Source organism: Oncorhynchus masou, chromosome 22 (genome assembly GCF_036934945.1).
Source record: "Oncorhynchus masou masou isolate Uvic2021 chromosome 22, UVic_Omas_1.1, whole genome shotgun sequence".
In the NCBI taxonomy this organism is placed as follows: Eukaryota; Metazoa; Chordata; class Actinopteri; order Salmoniformes; family Salmonidae; genus Oncorhynchus; species Oncorhynchus masou.
Window position 1 is genome coordinate 889014 of NC_088233.1, and position 6000 is coordinate 895013.

Here is a 6000-nt window from a genome sequence, read left to right on the forward strand (position 1 = left end):
GACAGACCAAGCTAGATATACTATAACTATTATATTATGGCAGACCAGCTAGATCTACTGTCTCTATTATATTATGACAGACCAGCTAGATCTACTGTCTCTTTTATATTATGACAGACCAGGTAGATATACTGTCTCTATTATATTTTGACAGACCAGGTAGATCTACTGTCTCTATTATATTATGACAGACCAGGTAGATATACTGTCTCTATTATATTATGACAGACCAGCTAGATCTACTGTGTCTATTACACTATGACAGACCAGGTAAATATACTGTATCTATTATATTATGACAGACCTGCTAGATGTACTGTCTCTATTATAAAATGACCGTCCAGGTAGATATACTGTCTCTATTATATTTTGACAGACCAGCTAGATATACTGTCTCTATTATATTTTGACAGAGCTGGTAGATCTACTGTCTCTATTATATTATGACAGACCAGCTAGATATACTGTCTCTATTATATTATGACAGACAAGCTAGATCTACTTTCTCTATTATATTATGACAGACCAGGTAGATATACTGTCTCTATTATATTTTGACAGACCAGGTCGATCTACTGTCTCTATTATATTATGACAGACCAGGTAGATATACTGTCTCTATTATATTATGACAGACCAGGTAGATATACTATATCTATTATATTATGACAGACCAGCTAGATATACTGTCTCTATTATATTTTGACAGACCAGCTAGATCTACTGTCTCTATTATATTATGACAGACCAGGTAGATATACTATATCTATTATATTATGACAGACCAGCTAGATATACTGTCTCTATTATATTATGACAGACCAGCCAGATAAACTGTCTCTATTATATTATGACAGACCAGCTAGATCTACTGTCTCTATTATATTTTGACAGACCAGCTAGATCTACTGTCTCTATTATATTATGACAGACCAGCTAGATCTACTGTCTCTATTATATTATGACAGACCAGCTAGATCTACTGTCTCTGTCTCTATTATAGTATGACAGACCAGCTAGATCTACTGTATCTTTTATATTATGACAGACCTGCTGGATCACTTACTGGTCTCTATTATAAAATGCAGTCCACACAATTAATCTTCTCTTTATATTTTGACAGACCAGGTGGCGAATCGCTGTCTCTGCATGTTTGGCAGACCATATCAGTGTCTATAATATTATAAAATCACCACCTCCAAAGCTGAACCTCTTTGTCTCTATTAAAGACGACCAGCTGCTCTTCTGTCTCTAGGAAGGACTGCCAGTTCCATGATCTCGTCTCTATTATATTATGACAACCAGCCAGATATACTGTCTCCTATTATATTTTGAAGACCAGCTAGATCTACTGTCTCTATTATATCAACCAGACCAGGTAGATATACTGTCTCTATTCATATTATGACTGACCAGCTAGATCGACTATCTCTACATATTTTGACAGACGCAGGTCCTAATCAGGCACTGTCATCTCCCGTCTGGATTATGACAGACCTCGCTGATATGGCTGCTCCTCTGCCTGTAAAATGAAGACCACAACTCATCTCAGATATTATGCAGCCCGTCTAGATCTACTGTCTCAAGTTATATTATGACAGACCAGCTAGATATACTGTCTGTCTATATTCTGACAGACCAGCTTGATCTACTGTGTCGCATATATTACAAGACCATGGTGCTTGCCTATTAGCTGTGAGAGACGGCACCACTTAATTACCTCCAGGCTCTGATCAGGCCCTACTACCCAAGCAAGATCTACTGTGTCATCCACATTCTGGCCTGCTAGATCCTGTCTACCATTATATTATACATACCAGGTAAATATACTGTCTCTATTATATCACTGACAGACCAGCTAGATGTACTTCCCTCTATTACGCCAGGACTGTCCAGGTAGATCTCACCTTCCGGAGATATTTTGACAGACCCTAGACCTCTTCAAGGAATACCTAGGTAGGATAAGTAATCCTTCTCTATTAATGATTTAGATGCACTATTGTAAAGTGGCTGTTCCACTGGATGTCAGAAGGTGAATTCACCATTATCTTATGACAGACCAGCTAGATCTACTGTCTCTATTATGACTTAAATGTAAATGTAAAGGTGTCTATATGTATATAATATATTATGACAGACCAGCGAGATCTACTGTCTCTATTATATTATTTCAGACCAGCAAGATCTACTGTCTCTATGTCTCTATTATATTATGACAGACCAGCAATATCTACTGTCTCTATGTCTCTATTATTTTATAACAGACAGCTAAATATACTGTCTTTATTATATTATGACAGACCAGCTAGATCTACTGTCTCTATTATATTTTGAAAGACCAGCTAGATCTACTGTCTCTATTATATTATGACAGACCAGCTAAAACTGTTTTCGGTTGCTGTGCTGTGCGTTTTGTTGCTCTATTATTTTGACAGACCATTATTTTGTTTCTACTTTTTAATTACTGTTGACAGACCAGCTGGTTATACTATTTTGCTATATATATTTTTTGACCACCCTAGATCTACTGTTCTGTTATACTGACAGACCAGCGAGATTAATGTCTTTTATTTTTTTTATGACCTCCAACTTAGAGCTACTGTAACATTAATTATGATGCCAGCTAATTAACATGTCTTCTATTGTATTATGACAGACCAGCTAGATGCTACAAGCCCGGCTTTAAAACGTGACAGGCAAGGTAATTTCAGTTTAGGAAAGGATGACAACAGCGTCTGTGCCACCAGCAAGTACAGATAGTAGTATAAATCCCCTGGCACAGTCCCCGAGCGGACAACTAGATCTACGGTTTCTGTTAAAATGTGACAGACCAGCTCAGATCCGGTGTCGCTCATTCAGCCGACAGAAACTTTCAACCGGTCTCTTTTCCCATGAAGACCAGCTGGTCGGAGTCTATTAGGCCGAGACAGACCAGCTGGTCTATACTCCTCCCGTTATATTATGACAGAAGCTTCCCACCATTAGCTCTGATCAAATTGAAAACTCTAGTCATTGGCGACTCCATTACCCGCAGTATTAGACTTAAAACGAATCATCCAGCGATCATACACTGTTTACCGGGGGCAGGGCTACCGACGTTAAGGCTAATCTGAAGATGGTGCTGGCTAAAGCTAAAACTGGCGAGTGTAGAGAGTATAGAGATATTGTTATCACGTCGGCACCAACGATGTTAGGATGAAACAGTCAGAGATCACCAAAGCGCAACATAGCTTCTGCGTGTAAATCAGCTAGAAAGATGTGTGTCAGCATCGAGTAATTGTCTCTGGCCCCCTCCCAGTTAGGGAGTGATGAGCTCTACAGCAGAGTCTCACAACTCAATCGCTGGTTGAAAACTGTTTCTGCCCCTCCGAAAAGTTAAATTTGTAGATAATTGGCCCTCTTTTGGGACTCACCCACAAACAGGACCAAGCCTGACCATGCCTGAGGAGTGGACGGACTCCATCCAAGCTGGAGGGTGCTCTCATCTTATCTACCAACATAGACAGGGCTCTAACTCCTCTAGCTCCACAATGAAATAGGGTGCAGGCCAGGCAGCAGGCTGTTAGCCAGCCTGCCAGCATAGTGGAGTCTGCCACTAGCATAGTCAGTGTAGTCAGCTCAGCTATCACCATTGAGACCGTGTCTGTGCCTCGACCTAGGTTACGCAAAACTAAACATGGCGGTGTTCGCCTTAGCAATCTCACTAGGATAAAGACCACCTCCATTCCTGTCATTATTGAAAGAGATCATGATACCTCACATCTCAAAATAGGGCTACTTAATGTTAGATCCCTTACTTCAAAGGCAATTATAGTCAATGAACTAATCACTGATCATAATCTTGATGTGATTGGCCTGACTGAAACATGGCTTAAGCCTGATGAATTTACTGTGTTAAATGAGGCCTCACCTCCTGGCTACACTAGTGACCATATCCCCGTGCATCCGCAAAGGCGGAGGTGTTGCTAACATTTACGATAGCAAATTTCAATTTACAAAAAAAAAATAGCGTTTTTCGTCTTTTTTGAGCTTCTAGTCATGAAATCTATGCAGCCTACTCAATCACTTTTTATAGCTACTGTTTACAGGCCTCCTGGGTCATATACAGCGTTCCTCACTGAGTTCCCTGAATTCCTATCGGACCTTGTAGTCATAGCAGATAATATTCTAATCTTTGGTGACTTTAATATTCACATGGAAAAGTCCACAGACCCACTCCAAAAGGCTTTGGAGCCATCATCGACTCAGTGGGTTTTGTCCAACATGTCTCTGGACCCACTCACTGTCACAGTCATACGCTGGACCTAGTTTTGTCCCATGGAATAAATGTTGTGGATCTTAATGTTTTCCTCATAATCCAGGACTATCGGACCACCATTTTATTACGTTTGCAATTGCAACAAATAATCTGCTCAGACCCCAACCAAGGAACATCAAAAAAGTCGTGCTATAAATTCACAGACAACACAAAGATTCCTTGATGTCCTTCAGATTCCCTCTGTCTACCCAATGACACCAGAGGACAAAAATCAGTTAACCACCTAACTGAGGAACTCAATTTAACCTTGCGCAATACCCTAGATGCAGTTGCACCCCTAAAAACTAAAAACATTTCTCATAAGAAACTAGCTCCCTGGTACACAGAAAATACCCGAGCTCTGAAGCAAGCTTCCAGAAAATTGGAACGGAAATGGCGCCACACCAAACTGGAAGTCTTCCGTCTAGCTTGGAAAGACAGTACCGTGCAGTACCGAAGAGCCCTTACTGCTGCTCGATCATCCTATTTTTCTAACTTAATTGAGGACAATAAGAACAATCCAAAATTCCTTTTGATACGGTCGCAAAGCTAACTAAAGCAGCATTCCCCAAGAGAGGATGACTTTCACTTTAGCAGTGATAAATTCATGAACTTCTTTGAGGAAAAAATTATGATTATTAGAAAGCAAATTACAGACTCCTCTTTAAATCTGCGTATTCCTTCAAAGCTCAGTTGTCCTGAGTCTGCACAACTCTGCGTGGACCTAGGATCAAAGAGAGACGCTCAAGTGTTTTAGTACTATATCTCTTGACACAATGATGAAAATAATCATGGCCTCTAAACCTTCAAGCTGCTTACTGGACCCTATTCCAACTAAACTACTGAAAGAGCTGCTTCCTGTGCTTGGCCCTCCTATGTTGAACATAATAAACGGCTCTCTATCCACCGGATGTGTACCAAACTCACTAAAAGTGGCAGTAATAAAGCCTCTCTTGAAAAAGCCAAACCTTGACCCAGAAAATATAAAAAACTATCGGCCTATATCGAATCTTCCATTCCTCTCAAAAATCTTAGAAAAGGCTGTTGCTCAGCAACTCACTGCCTTCCTGAAGACAAACAATGTATATGAAATGCTTCAGTCTGGTTTTAGACCCCATCATAGCACTGAGACGGCACTTGTGAAGGTGGTAAATGACATTTTAATGGCATCGGACCGAGGCTCTGCATCTGTCCTCGTGCTCCTAGACCTTAGTGCTGCTTTTGATACCATCGATCACCACATTCTTTTGGAGAGATTGGAAACCCAAATTGGTCTACACGGACAAGTTCTGGCCTGGTTTAGATCTTATCTGTCGGAAAGATATCAGTTTGTCTCTGTGGATGGTTTGTCCTCTGACAAATCAACTGTAAATTTCGGTGTTCCTCAAGGTTCCGTTTTAGGACCGCTGTTGTTTTTCACTATATATTTTACCTCTTGGGGATGTTATTCGAAAACATAATGTTGCTTTCACTGCTATGCGGATGATACACAGCTGTACATTTCAATGAAACATGGTGAAGCCCCAAAATTGCCCTCGCTAGAAGCATGTGTTTCAGACATAAGGAAGTGGATGGCAGCAAACTTTCTACTTTTAAACTCGGATAAAACAGAGATGCTTGTTCTAGGTCCCAAGAAACAAAGAGATCTTCTGTTGAATCTGACAATTAATCTTAATGGTTGTACAGTCATCTCAAATAAAACT